At 36.8% G+C, this 15,860-nt stretch overlaps 1 protein-coding gene across 39 annotated transcripts in view; it reads left to right on the top strand.

The window, feature by feature from the left end:
- The window catches only part of ADGRL2 (adhesion G protein-coupled receptor L2), a 373,380-nt gene that overhangs the window by 225,073 nt on the left and 132,447 nt on the right, over window positions 1-15,860 (top strand). Inside the window, exon 1 of one of the 39 annotated variants that reach the window (XM_085512218.1) lies at window positions 4,980-5,401. The exons of the other annotated variants lie outside the window; for them this stretch is intronic. The gene's annotated coding sequence lies outside the window, so the exon portion shown is untranslated. Of the gene's footprint in view, window positions 1-4,979; window positions 5,402-15,860 lie in introns of those variants that run through there. 39 annotated transcript variants of the gene reach the window in all.

The following is a 15,860-nucleotide window of genomic DNA, read 5'->3' as shown; positions in this document are numbered from 1 at the left end:
AATATGATTCTTTTCTTTTAATCGTTTTTCGTATTAAAGCTGAAAGATGGCAGGCTTACAGCCCCTTCCCGTCAAGCATTTTCTTGAATTTCATAGTTCTTTCTGCCATTAATGTACAAGATATGTTTCTACAGCATGGGTTGTGAAGATTGTATTCCAAGTGGTTTACTTACAGAAATACATTTCCTTAATGAATATTCAGGTTTTACAGCATTCAGTAGATAGACAATCATAGTTAACCAGAAATGGATTGCTTTAAAAAAAAAATAAAAAAAATAAATCTTGTTCTAGTTTGGAATTGTAACATCTCCAGATTATGGATCATTGAATTAAATGGGTTTTTGTATGGGTTTTTGAAGAATGTGTAATTTGTATATATGCCACATTTCTTTTCAATTTTTATTTATTTTTATTTATTTACTTAGTGAGATGTTGTAATGATTCAACTTCCCAGCCTGCTATTTACCAAAATGATTTTGGAAAGGCTTAATAATAAAAAACTTCTTGGGCTGACTGAGGCAAGCACAATGCTTAACACCTGCAGGTAGAGTGTAGTCTCCAACAAAATGCTATTGATTGTTATCCTGGCACAAAGCAAGCTTAAATACAGTTTGCTTAATTACCACAAAAGTGGGTTTTTATGAGTAAGGTGCTTCATGTTTGGGGATTGTTTCGTGTGTTGTCTGCTAGGTAAAATCCCATCGCTCTTGTATAAGTTTGACCAATTATTAGAGCAGCTAAGAGGAGGGGGAAAAAAAAATCAATTTACCCGGAAAAGCGCAAGAAATAAGATTACCTTGGCTAGTAGGAACTTGCCAGCACTGTCCAAATTGCTTAATATTATCAAACATTGCCTTTTTTCATGTTCAGTAAGAAGGATATTGACTATTCTACTTGTCCAGGTCTGCTATTTGGCTGTTTCTTTATAAAATATAAGCATGTCTTATTTTTATTCCTACAATAGCGGTTACAGATAAATCAGAGGATCTAACAATAACTTTATAAAATAGATGGGATAATACCATTCACTGGAGAAATAGTATTTACTTGAGATAAGTGATCACCACCAGTTTTTTTTCTCCTGTCTAACTTGTTGTTCTTTTAACAGACAAATGTAAATACCTTAGCAGACATTTCAGAGTGAAAGGCAGGAGATAAAATGTAATTACTTTTCGGAGTGGCCCTGACGGTGCTCGTGTTCTTGTCTGTAATACAAGAAAAATCTTTGCTCATCACCTCAGAATATGAAGGCCATTGTTACCCCTGAATATAAAAATATTTTCTGATTTTTAATGTTGACCTCAGTATTTATCTTCAGCTCTTCTGTGTAAGCTGGAATCCTTATAGCCGTAAATTGTAGTCGCTGTTCTCCAACCGAGCATTTAATAGAGCACCTAATGGACTCTGCTCCTGTATTTTTCTTGAATGCATAACATCTTGCTTCATTCAGTCACCAAAACCAACTTTGCTACAAGGACAGGCAACACGACAAGTTAGAATCAATGGACCGTTTGTATGTCACAAAGTCAGTTTACTGGAATTTCAGAGGAAACTGGTTGAAAAGAGAGGACAAATGTCACTTTGAATAGAGATGTTTAAATCAGACTTCTGCCTTAGGGTAAAATTTAGGTCTGTTGTAGCCTAGATGTAATGTCTCCCTCTACAGAGCACAGCATTAATCATGGCTTGACAAGTGATCATGGGTTGAGAAAAATAGGGCCTGTCTTGGTTCTGTGGGTTGTTTTTTTGTTTTGTTTTGGTTTTAGTTCTAATTTTAATGTCTTAGGAGCACTTTATAAGCACTAACATTTACACAGAAATGTTTAACTACCCGTGCTTGTATTTTAGTCATGGGAAGAGATGGCTTCAGAGGAGATCCAGTTAGAGCTACTGAGAAGCTGCTTAGGTTTCTTAAGTAGATTCAGTATTAAGAATATTTTCCTTCCTAAGTAATGCAGCTTTTTTTTTTTTTTTTTTTTTTTTCTCATAGCAGATTCATCTTACTCCATTTTGTCATACAAATACTGTAGTTTAGGCCTGTTTTGTCCTGTGATCTGTGAAATTTCTGTGAAGCAATGTTGTTATTGCTGCTGTGTAAGCACTGTCCTGTACTGTGCTTGTAAGAGACGTGCTCCCTTTTTCCTGAAGTGCCAATATGGGGTGGTAGTGGATTAGTTTTAATGTAAAGTGCAGACTGACTTGATGCTGTTGAATGTGTATGAGTTCTTTTATACTGTGTTTATATTTCAATGATATGTTACTTGGCCACCACAAGCTACAAAATACTTGAATGAGGTAAGAGGAGCGAAGGCTACTATTTAAGATCCTGAATTCTGATACTGTACAGATAGAAATGAGTTTAATATGTTAATTCTTATTAGGGAGGCCTTGATACACAGATTAGGTGTTGGGAGTGCTCATAACTTTTATGGTAAAGAATATTGGTAAGGAATTAACTCTTTGAATAAGCAAATTGTGGTATTTTTTAGGTGCCTTTGCTGTTTTATCTAGTGGAGATAGCATGTGGAGCAGCTTAGCATTCCATATGCATGCCTTTCAGAGAGGTATACCTTTATAACGTACAATTAGATTTGTATCTGTGACTGTTGAAAAATAATCAAGTAGGACTAAAACAAATCATCACTGGAGAATTGCGCTTTTAAAAATTATCCTCTGTTTATTTACTTGACTACGGACATGATAAAATCCGAAATCTCATTTTGAGGAGGCAGCTGCTTTCCTTTTTACCCTCCGTTGGCATTTTTGTATCAGTCGACACCTCAACCCAATTATTGCTCTAGATGACAGAATAATCTAACACCGATTGCTGTTAAAAATTGTTTCTGGCAGCTGGGGAGGGGATGACCAACCTTGTTGCTGATGGTGATGCTTTCCTTGTTGCTGATGGGATCCGGTGTGAACAGGGAGACTGGCTCTGAAATCAGTGCTGTGGTGTTGTGTGGGGGGGTCACATGCAGGGGACTGGAGTTTACCTTCCTCTGTATTTTGTTGCTGTATCGTATCTATTGCTTTTTCAGTATAGCACTCTACACTGGCGTGAGCAGTGCTCAAAATGATTCCCAAGCAATAGGTGCTGTCGGCTCTAAATAAACTGATGTTTTAAAGAGAGATTCCCAACAAGAAGTTCTGCTGTTGATGTTGCATTTCTCTTGACAAATTTCCGAACCCTGTTTTTATGGTAGGCATAATTCTTTTCTTCTGGTCCAGACGTCCCTGTATTCAGTCTTTGAAGTTTAATTTAGACTTTTTCCTATGCAAAGTGACTGAATTGGAAAATTCTTTCACAGAATATGTAATGATACATCTTCCCTTTGAACGGCATGCATTTTCTCCAGAAGACCAATCCATAACTATTTTCCTGGTAAATCTGGCATTTAAATATGGAAGGGAGGTGTCTCAGTGGCTGTGATGTGCCTCAGTACCGCAGGTACCACTCCCGGCAGCGGGTCCTTGCCTGCAGAGCACTGCAGGGTGAGGGAGGGAGGGAGAGAAGGAGGCTCATAGCGTGCCAGAGAGGGGGCAGCTGGGGCTGGGAGCTGTGTGAGAGAGGGTGAAAGGCACTTGCACGCTGACAGTATTTGAAAATGAGAATAAATCCTTGTGCCCTTCTGGCCATTGTACCCTGTGCTGGAAGAGAGTATCATCTCTCCCAAATGTTGGATTTTTCCTGCTTCTTCTCCTTCCTCATTCTTTTCCTCATTTGAGGAGGTAAATAATAGTATCTAATAATAAGTGGTTGTGGATCTAATTGCTAAAGGTATTCTGGCAGCAAGGAAGAGCTCTAGATGCAGCCATCAGCTTCTTGAGGTGAACGCCTCAAATCTGCCCTACATCTGTCCCTTGGAATGCCTGTAATCTTACTAGAATATCATAAGCCTGCTTCTGTCTATTTCTGCTGGGATTTTTTTATTTCTTATTTTTCCTAAATTTCATTCCGAAGGCTTGAAAGCTTGTATTTTATTTTGGTATTTATTTTCCCAGCAGAAATTCATGTAGGGCCTAATTTTTTATTTTATGAATATACTTGATGAATCTAATGGCATTACCCGTGGAAGTAAAGAAAGTGGGATTTGGCTTTATAAGAGAAACAAAATCCCCGGCATACTTCCATTCTTTCCCTGTTAGCAGGGAAATGAACAGTGCCTCGTGTCTGCCCGGGTTTTTGATGGTGTGTGGGTGCTAAAGGTTAGGAGGACAGAGACTTAATTTTGATCTGCTTAATATTTACAGCTTTTTTCATTTAAGCTTTTTCATGTTTGTGTTGGTGGAATTTTTATCTAGAAAACTTAAGATACTGTATGGTAAGGTAACGCCTTTCATAAGAAAAGCAATTTTAATCCAATTGAGTGAAAATTACGTTGCTACTAAATTGTATGATATAAACTTCTAGAGACATTGTTGATTTTTGAGGTAAGCTTAACCATTCAGCTCAACTGATTTTTAAATCTAGATGGCATGCGCATCTCCTGGCACCCAGCAGTGGCACTGGGTGTTGTCTCACAGCAGTAAAATGCAGTGATGGTTTGGGTTAGAGAGACGCGCCGGATAGCATGGCTTTGTTTTCTTGTTTGAGGTGAGTTTTCATTTCTGTTTGGTTCTAGATAAGCAGTGCATTTTTTATTTTTTTTTTTCTTATATTCTTTTTCTTCACTGAAAGAATTTAGATGACTGTAAAAGAAGTGTGTGTGTGTTTTGATCCAGGAAAGCCTAAAGCTGAATGTTTAATTTTTTTTTTTTAAGGGAAGAGAACAGGCACAGACATGAGGAGAGAAGTGTCTTCTGTGTTAACTCTTTGTGTCAGATAACAGTTAAGGAAGTTTGCTGAGGGGATTCCTGTAAAATAGTCACTGACTTTTTGGGGCCCTGTGCCAGCTGTTACCCACATTTTTCACATATTTTTGCTAATTCTTCTTACTGCCTGCAGAGGGAGCTTGTATATGAGATAATCAGAGTAATCAGGGCATTCAGGGCTGAACTGTTTCCAGTAAGTACAATTTCCTTCTGCTGTGCATGCTCTGCTATGAAGGGCAGAAAGGCTCTGCATGACAGCTTTTAGAAGGACTGTCCATCAGTAGCAGTAAATAACAAAAAAATAAAATCATTAGTAAGCAAGAGCTGGCATAAATGCTGCTTATATTTATTTATTTTTTTGAAGGAGTGCCTTTATATTGGAGGTGTGAGAAGGCACGGAGTGAAACAATCCTCGTGTGTCGAGGTACAGGAGAACAGTTTTAGTGCTCTTTATGACGGGCAGCAGATTTCAGTTGCATAAACTGTCTTCTCTGATTCTGAAAATGTCATGTCAGCATGAGAGACAACACAGTGCTAAGGACTTCAGTTCCTCTTGAGCAGAGTAGTGTGCTAGCCAAAAAAGCAATAGGTAAGTCCTTTCTATTTATGCAAGCAGTGTTGTGAATCATAATCAAGATGATTGCAGATGCAAAGCTAACTATTAATTTTGTTTTTTCTGTATTATAAAAAGGTGAATGATTCTATCCTGGTATAGTTGATGAATTTATTCAGTTGTGCTTAAGCAGGCAAACGATGGAAGGGTTTGCTGGCTTAAGCTTTTAAGAAAAATACAGACGAGGAAGAGCAAGGAGTATCAGAACATAATTTTATCTGTAAACAGTGAAGAATCAGGCATGCTTTTAATTGTTACTTTTTAATCTAGCACAGTGAATGAAATGTTCTGGTGTACTACAGGTTTTACAGTTTGTATTATAGCTATTTAGATGGTGAAAGCATATGATCCTTCAAAGAAGTTGAGACCTTTTTAATGAAGAAAAGAATTCATTTCTAATACAGTCTTGCTTTCCAAACAAAAGCATTATAGATGGAACTTAAATTTGTTCTGCGCTGTTCTTCTCTGGGAAAATAGCAGCATCAATTTATTTTAAAACATTTCAGTAAATTTAAAGATGATTTGCTGTAATACTGTTAAGAAATAAAGCAGTATGCATGCACATTCCATAAAACAGATGCAGCTCTCTGTAATATGCTCTCCTGTAATAAATCTGCCGTGTAAATTGATACAAGAGTTGAATTTTTTTGTTGTTGTTTTGTTAAGTTTAAAGTTCTTATAGCTTAACTAACATGTTCAGCCTAGCATCGTGGTCTTAGGGTTTTAATTTGGATTTTCTTTTTAAACACCAGGAAAGACTTACCATATCTAAAAGAGCAGCAACTCAGTGTCGATTTATTATTTATACTGGCTAATCCTTGCTAATGTGAAAAGTCAGCTTGTTATTGTAACACCAAATGGCCCTCTAAGTAGGGAAACAGTTAAGTAGATCTCCTGTAATAGGTTGTTGTCTAATAAAGAGATTTATGGTATTGGCAAGGGCTATTGTATAGGTATTACCCTCTCACAGCATGATCATGTATTATCTTAACAACTCAGTGCCACATTTATGTTGAGCATTTTCATAACAGGGTAAGAATATTAGCCACAGCAATTACACTCCAATAGGATTATAATGGTAAGACTTAAAGAAAATGTATAAATGATGTCTTTCGTAGAGATTTTGGTAGGTATTGGGAGTTGAAAAGTTGCAACTTCCTTTTTGCACAGAAGGATACTGATGCATTTGCCATGATGAAGAAAGAGGTTTCTTAATTTGAAATTTGCTGAGGAATTATGAGGAGGCAGTGGACGTAATCTTTCTTTATACAGTGTGTCTTTTCCTTTCCCTGTGAGGTAAGAGCATTTCAGAAATTCAGTTCAGTGGAAACTGCTGTACAATACAAAAATCGAGATGTATATATCAACTCCAATTCTGCTGTAAGGATAATACAGCTGGGATTAAGATACATTCTTCTGCAGCCTTGTGTTTGGAACATAGAACAATGATAATTTACTTGCTACGCTGAAGAGCCTGCTTGAATAAAGTCATATTCCTTCATTTTAGCAGTAATGTAACTCATTTTCTCTTCCATCAGGTCTGTTTCTTTTACAGTGATAAGTAACTTAGTTACTTCGAAAAATGGCTACAAACAACAAAAATGACAATAATGTCATACTTGTACAGTTTTCATGCAAGTGACATTCAAGCTGTTCCTTAATTCTTAAAAAAATTCCATCTGCTTTGAAAAAAGATGTTAATATTCAGTCACTTTGCAGAAGTAACGTATAAGCCACATTTAATAAAACTAATTATGTTTTATCAATAAAAAACCCACAGTGAATGACTGAACAAAATACATTAGATTGTGTTGGCATTTACGAATGACTGCGCTAAGCTTAACAGTCAGAATGACTAAGGGTAGCTAAATTGCCATATATTTTAAGAGGTTACCTTGAGACATTTCAGTAAATAATGAATGTATAAACAAACATACCTTTCTTCCTTAGTATGCTGCAACAGAATGATAACTGGGGTTATTCCAATTTAAGAAAATGTACAGATGGCAATTATTGTTGTAGAAGAACTTCCCAGTATATGTTCTGCATATTATATATGTCCATGAATAGTGTTAACTAAATTTGAGGAACGTGTTTCCTAGATGTATTGGATTAATTCTATGTGTAAGACTTCATGTAGAAAGATCTTGTGCCTATCTGTCTTAAATTGTTATTGATTACCAGAAAGGAGAGGTAAGATGCTGCTGTGTCCTTTAACAATAAATACTTTTTTTCAGTGTGTTTTTGGAAGTGTTGCATACGGATTTAAGAATTTTCTGGTGGATTATTAGATAATGGTTGAGGACTGAAAAGTGCATATTCAGCAATGAATATTCAAAACTTGGTTATTTCTGTAACCACTTTAGCGCTGTATGACTTATGTGTCTTCAGTAATTCATACATCTTGTCTTTACACAACTAGAACAAAAAAAATTGTAGGTCTCTGACTTTTAGTGTTATATTCAGAACAAGAATTATGATCTGAAAATAACATTTTCCATTTTAGAAAAACTCCTGTAGGTTCTTCGATTGGCTTTGTTTCATTCATTCTGAGCTGTGGAAAACTATTGTATCTTTTGTCTGTAAGTAAAAAGCAAGTGTATAAGGACAAATGTTACCCCCTGATGAACGTGGAGCTCCAACCGATTTAAGAGCATGAACTGTGACTGCATTGTTGAGAGCTGAGCCTGGCTTGTAGATGCTAACTAGGAAGCAGATACTTAGAACAGGAGGAAGAAAAATGCATAACAATTCTATAACAGGTAAAGCAATTTTTTCAATGTTTTAAATCTTACAATCCTTTGTAATTTCTTTACATGTTACAAATGAGGTACAGCAGATTTGTTTTATATGTTTCTACCACTATAAAATGCTTTCTAATATTTTAGAAGTCAATCTGTGTTGGAAGGAAAAAAATACATGTCAAATTCTTCTTGATTAAATTGTTATCCATGTGCCTCCTTAAACCACTTTTAGAATGCGTATATATACAACTGAAAGATAAAGACTATGCATTTTTCTTTCTTTACAATTCCCATAATGAATAGCTTCTTAAAATTAGAATTCTTATGCTTACAAAACAATAAATCAAAGCACAGATCCACACTGCAGTCATTTTACTTGTAGCATGCATTAAAAATGAAGCCACACTAAGTCATACTTAACTGCCTCTGGTCACTTAACCCTGGAGAAAGGATGTGTGGTTTTTGTTTTTTTGTTTTTGGTCTTTTTTGTCATCCTATATATCTCTTTGTCTATTTGGAACAGCAGCGTTGTTATGACTAATAAAGCTTTTGTATTTGGCAAATTGAATGCAAGTAATCAGTAGTTTTTGGCTCACAAGTGACAAATCTGCTGAACAGAGCGCAGAAAGGCAGTCTTAACATTTAAAGTATACCTGTGAATGTAATTCATCTTTATGCTTCTGTCACTTGCACACAATTCGTATATCATCATCACTTCCAGTGATACGATTTCTGGTGATCGTGATATTTACAACGGTGACTGAACAGTAGCAGGATTAGAAAGTACTGTTTTCTGCCTGCTTGTACAGCTGCTTAGTTTTTTGTTGTTGTTGTTTTTTCAAGGTTATTATTAATATTTAGAGAATATAGTGACCTCGAGTGAAATCAGCTTTTGTTATCTATCTACTTAATAGACATTTTAAAGTTTGGTATGTATCAATTATATTCAGCTCAATTCTTTGTCCAGCCTTGATCTTTGTGTACATTATCTTGCCATGGGTCTAAAACCAGTAAATTTTTTAGTCATTCTTCATTTTTCACTGGAACTCAGTTGCTATATGAATTGAAAAAGAGTACCTTTACCTGAAAGAACACTTATTTATTGTAGCTATTTGTATTTATTAAGTGTTTATTGAAATTTCTGTGTGTTCATTGAAGGAAAGTCAAATAAATGAAAGATCTGCTAGGAGCCAACATAGTATTTATAGTTATTTTTAAGATATTTATGTCATAATGAATGTACCAAATAAAGCAGTGGTATTAACATTATTAAAACTCATCTGTAGGGATTGTACGAAGAAATACTAGGTGCATTGGAAAAAAATGGTGTTTCTGCAGTGCTGTGTTTAAGCAGTTTTTTTTTCAGGTGTTTTCACGACTTTTGCACAATCAAGAGATAAGATTAATGCCTCCAAAATTACTTTCTTTCAGCCATTACTGTGGTTATGCGTTGTTCGAAGTATTGGATTCTGCCAAAACAAATTTTAAAATGTAGCAAACACACACATAGAATATTTAATAATATGTACGTTTAACTATACACTGTGAAACTTTCCTTGATTTACAAATGGTGCACAAAAGTAGCTCCCCAGTGCAGTGCTGTGAGATGTGTGGTTTCTTTGGTCAAGAAGACCAAAGGATGGTGACTGAGAGCTTTCTGGTGACACTGCCTGATGCTTACCACTTGTCACCTTGCGTGCAGTGGTGGTTCTGTCATAGCTGTCTCTCTGTGGAAGTGTATCTCTTCCAGTGGTGCAGATCTGAATGGAGGACCAGGTGCTTTCAGTAAAGCTGCAGTAGTTTGAAGTAAAACAAAGCTGCAATCAGTGCTAATTCAGATGGTCTTCAGGAATTGAGATAGCCCTGTTGCCCCTCCCTTGCCTCTGCAAAATTATCTGTGATACAAAAATATAATATCTGAGATGAAACGCCAGAATCTTCTGTGAGCTGTCTTCTGATGATGGTACTCAGAACCCAGGTTTGTCCTTTTTCTGTTATTCACAGTCAAAAAGTCAAAATCTCCATTTTAATGAAGACATTTCAAAGAACAGACAGGCTTAGAAAGACATTGTATATCTTTACATGCTCCTTCCTTTTAAACATGGAAGGATCCCTTAGGCTATAAATTAAAGAGAGTTTTATGCCGGGTAGCTGATCGCAGCCTGCCCAATAGCAAGGAATAGTTAAAGTTATTATTAAAAAAAAAAAAAAAAAAAAAAAAAAAAAGTTATAAATGGCTTGGTGGTTTCATGCTTTTCAGTTTGTGGTTATCTTATGTGCCCCTCATATCGTTTTTGTCAATATTTTCCTTTCACCTAAGAACTATAGCAAGTGGGAGGAAAAGTAACTTGAAGGAATGCAATTATACCAGAGATGCATTTTCATGTGGGAACCTTTATACTGCATTCATGTAAATGAAGTTTACTATGGAAACCATAAGAGCTCTTCTGAGCAGAAGAGTTTATCCCATGTTTCATGGGAAGCACTAGTTTGCTCCCCTGTCTTCCCAGAAACTACAGCCGCACGTGCGGCGGCCAGAGCGAATCTGTTCTGTGGTGCTGTGGATGAGCTGCCTGGAGACTCATGAGTGATGGCCTTGGGTGACAGAGTGCAGGATTCTCTGCACGATCAGTAATGTGAAGGAATTAGAGCCACCTCAGTGGATAATCCTGTTTTACCTTTTTTTTTTTTAAATGATTTTTTTTGTTTTTTTGGTAGGTTATTATGTTCTTTATTTTTTATTTTTTTTTCCCTAAGTCAGTGTGTTTTCAGGCATGCTCATTGACATTCACTTTATCTGAATGCTTACTTCCGGAGATGGAAGCTACAACATAGCAGATTTAAAACCAGAACATACTCAAGCTGATCTGACAAACCTTTTGTGTTACAGCGCAGTGCTCAGCACCCAGTAGCACCTTGGTGTGACGTGGGTAGTGGTGCCACAGCCTCTGCTGGCTGTGCTGTGGGGTTAGTCTGCAGGACTCTGGCTCCCGGGATCCACTTTTCTTCACCTGGGACAAAGAGAAACATAGATGGATTTATTTCAAAGGCTTTGTGTTTCTAAGGTTTGTGTACAGTTCTAAATATTTCTGATGTTTTCTGTTCTTCAAAATTAATCATCTCTTGAAATAGCGTTTCCTAATCAATTTGAATTATTGATGTTTTGGTCCTTAGTAGAAAGGCTGTGGTACTTTTCATTAAAGATGACCAGTTTAATGAATTATACTTTAATATCTGTAAGAGAAATAAAAGGGAAATGAAAAAAAAAATCATACTTAAATCTTGCTGAATGGAGCTCAAAATGAAAAATGGCAAGTAGCCTTTTGTGTTGGCTTATGCTTTAAGAAATGGGTGCTTTGTGAACGTTGAAGGAATCAATACTGACTGTTAGGAGGTTGGAGTTGTTGGTTGTAGCAGATAAATAACATTCCTAGAGGAATCCAATGTTCATTCTTACATCTAAATATTTGAAAGTATTCTTAGCTATCTCAAGCTAGTCTTACAGACTGTAGTTTTCATAAATGTTTTTTGAAAGTGTTTGAAATAGAAGCAAAATATGAAAAATAGTAGGTGATTGTCTGTTTATGAATGTGTATATGCTTGAGTGCGTATAAGTCTGTGTGTTTATTGATACAGTGCTTTTTCATTCAAAAAGACAAAGTGCCCAGTATATCATATGATTAAAACTATGAAACTGTAAGATAGATCAGAGAATGGGTGCTTGTCCAGAGCTACAGGCGAAGGTTGTGGCTAGCCAGGGGGAACCTGGCTTGCTTCATTCTGCTTTCAGCCGGCTGGACCGAGCTTGCACCTCTTCTTGGTTGTAATTAGCGGCACCGCAGAAAAGCTAATGAGTGATGCTTACTTTCAGTAATGCTGTAAGATTGAATATTTTTGATTTTTGGTGACCAGAAGCTGTTGTGGTGAAGTGTCTGACTGTTGAAGTCATATGCTGGGCTGGCTGTGGTATCTTCTTGTATTGTACATCGTATTAATCTTGGGCTTGTTATTTTTATTTTTAGAAGATCTACAGAACTTCTATTTTTAGGTGAATAACAGTAGATTGCCTTTTGACTGAAGGGATATTAAAATAAAACAGAGTATCTTGCAGGGTAAGTGTTGATAACCCAGCAGTGTCCGGTGAAATGCTTGACCCACAGACAAGCTGTACGTTTACAATCATCATTTCTTTTGGGCTTGATTTTTTTAATTAAAAAATAATAATAAAAAAAAAGACCCAGAATCTGCAGTAGATGTATTGAAACTGTGGTCATCCTCTTCTTCTACTTATTTTATTTAATTCTCCTGTCATTGTAAAATAATTAGCTTAAGGATTACTTGTAGAAGAGCAAAATTCTAAATAATTGCATGGACGTGCACACGTAAGCGTGCATCCCATTGTATGCTTGCGGTGGTCTCTTTGGTTACATTTGGTGTGTTACATTTCTCTATCTCTGTAAAATTGTCATTCGGAGAGATGTGTACCTTCAGCTGTGCACTAGAGGACTTCTTGGGTGGAAAACAAAGCTCACAGTTGCAGTTAGCATGGCTTGTGCTTAATTTCGGTCTTGTGCATTGGGTCATGATGGGCAGCGTGGGGCTGTAGGCAATCCACTTGGTGGAGGTGGCATTATGTTCCCTGCTCACATATCCTTTGCCTGGTGTGCTGCTCTGAGTGCTTTCTGTTTCCTGTAGGCTTGTGTCCCACCACTGTCAGTCTCCTTGTGCTCCCTCAGCCACTGCTGCACCTTGTGTGCCCCCTCTGCCACCACCCCAGGGCCAGGACACTGGGATGAAGTGCCTCCCTCAGGCCTTCCCATCCACCTGCTTTCTTCTCCTTCACACTGCCCCAGGGCTTTCCTGCTACCGCTTGTGGTGGAGTTCCCTGGAGCTCTGCCTGCTTCCCTTTATGCTTTTCTTGTCTTTTTCTCTTTATGTTACCCCGCAGTGTGACTCTCACTGACTACCGGTGAGTAATCATCAGTCTGTGGTTGACTGTCTGATGGGGATTTCCTCCTGGGCTGGATTTATGATCTGAGGCTGAAATGCTTTCAGTGCATGTTGTTGGATAGTATTATTTTGTGTTATGAAATCAAAATGTTTAAGTGTGTAGATTGGTTTGCCTTACTGAGTAGCTATGGCTGGTGTTGCTTAGTAAGGGTGAAGATTTTGAACAATGAGGTATCTTTGGGCAAGGTGTGAAATATGGTTATCTACGTAAAATACAGAGTTTTTCATATTGCTTGGTGAATGAGAAGCTGGTAAAAAGGCTTGTGTTTTCTAAGTGGGGACAACAGTTCTTCAGTTTACCTCCTGTCTGTTGTGCTGTCAGCCTCTCTCGCTGTTGGTGTGGTAGCTAAAGGCTTAAAAATGTATTTGTGAAAGCAAGAATTTGTTGCATTTCAAAGAAATTGCTGCTTTTCTTATAAATAGAAGATCAGACCAAAAGGTTAGACTATCTTCAAAGTGGTGGTAAAAATACGTTTAAGACCCCATTCTGTTCCTGCTATCACAAGAGAAGATGACTTGTAAATTGCCTTGCATGAAAGTGAGTTTGATTTAAGGTATTAATAAAATCTAAATTTGTGCATTCTTGCTGTGGGGACTGAAGATTTTAATTTAGTGAAATGCCAGAACAGGTTTCTTTGTGCTCAGTTTGATGAGCGTTATGTGAGAACTCCATCTTACTAAATTAGGGCAGACATCTATATTACACTGTTTACAAACTGCTATGATTAAAACCTGTTAAATTTCATATTTAATATTCAGGCATCTTTGAGCAGGAATGTCATCTAGATTTCATCTCAGCACCGATTCCTGTGTTAAAACAGATGTAATGGCAAAAGCTAATCTGAGCAGTTGCAAGAAGCCTCACATGTGGCAGGGAGGGCATATGTGGAGATGGCTTCAACAAGAGCCTGGTGCCACCATTGTCTTTACAGGGCTGAATGGAAAGGGTACAGATTTGTCACATTAATGTAAAGCTGTGTTTTTACAGGCAGAGAGAAATAATTTCAACATTATTTTTATTTTAAAATGCTAATCTAAAAGTCAAGTGTCTTTATGAAGAAAGACTTTGTGGCGCTGAAGCATTTGGGCTCTTTATTCCCATGCATTGCTCCCAGTGACAGGGATTCCTGTCCTTGAAATGTATGTGGGAATTGTAGGTGCAGGCTTTAACATAAAGAAACCATTGGTCCGAAGAATGAATAAATACTGAATGTACTTACATTTTGTAGGTACGCTTTTCCATCAGTCCCTAAATTCTAAATTTAGCCCCGGTTGCAGATACTTTAAAACCATCAGAAGGCCCTGAATGTTAGCTGTCAAGCATCGGCATTGCTGCTATTCTTAGTATCTTACTACTTCAGTTTTCTTCATCTCTCTTTTAACATGTCAAATAAGAATGTAGGAGATGTCAGGAGAATATGATAATAATAATTTTTTAAAGCAATGTTTTGACTTAAAAATAATGTTAAAACAATCATGTTTAAACAATTCATAATGCAAGCATCTGGGGAGATTCGTTGCTAATTAAAAAGAAAAGCAAATTAAATATATTCTGCATACTTATTTGATCCAGTTTTCCACTCTCTCTTGTCTCTAGGTACCTCAATACAAATTTCATTTTGAATGAAAGAAGGAAATGTTCCTGCTTATACTGCCCCACATGTGTCTGTGCAACAAAGTGATCTTGGCAAAGTTATTTTAAGTGTTAAATCTCAATTATCGCAAATTTGGTTATCGATTCTTTTCAATTAAAAACAAAACAAAACAGGATTGTAGGGCTTACAAAGTGATCTGGAGATAACTTCTCTTTTTCTTTCTTTATTTTTCTTTTTCTTTTCTTTTTTTTTTTTTTTTTAAGCATTTTGTAAACTGCCTTTACTCTCAAATGATAATACCAGCTGGAGCGTGACTGTCTCATTCAGGGTGTAGTAGGGTGATTGGCAGGCTCTGCTATTCAGCTGTCCACAGCTGAGCTGCAGGGGTTGAGCGGCACTGGCAGGGCTGCACGTAAAACTTTCTGCTGTGTTTGCCAACTGTGCTCTTGGCTCCAGCTGAAGTTACACAGCTCTTGGTTCCAAAGCTTGCTCATTTGCCAAATTCCACCTAAAAATTTATTCTGAAATTCCTAATTAAATAAAGCCTTTGATGTTTATGTCTTAGAAAGGCATGCATTCTTTCACAGTAGATTCTGCTTTGGTGGAAATACAAATGAAAATTAAAAAAGCCCAATGTGGATTAAAAGGCTATAACTGGTATTAGCAAAGAAATTGACTCTTGGAAGCAGAGTGGGAGCTTCAGTTTCTTGAAGTATTTAAATTACGGGACTTTACCATGTTCTCCCCTGCAATTCTTTGCATGCATGTTTTTATATTTCAAATGTTGTGAAAATTGTTCTACTTTGAATGATAATTGCAGTCGGTATACAATTTGGTTGATTTTTTTTCCACTATATAGCAAGATAGCTACCTTACTGTTGCCACAAGCTAAAGTTATCAGTTGCATGATAAAGGTATAATTTATGCCAAACCAGTCTAGAGGCTTTTTCAGAAGACTGATAACAACTGCTTTTATACATATTGCTATGTAAAATGCTTATTAATGTTAGCAGATGTTGCACTTTAATCCCCCAGAATGATTGTTTGGTAGCAGCAGGAGATTTATTAAGCTTGAGTTGTGTGAAA

The sequence above is a fragment of the Coturnix japonica genome, chromosome 11 (assembly GCF_054131305.1).
Source record: "Coturnix japonica strain WE chromosome 11, WE-NBRP24, whole genome shotgun sequence".
Lineage (NCBI taxonomy): Eukaryota > Metazoa > Chordata > Aves > Galliformes > Phasianidae > Coturnix > Coturnix japonica.
Note: the sequence above shows the minus strand (reverse complement) of the source record. Positions and strands in the feature narration are given on the sequence as shown.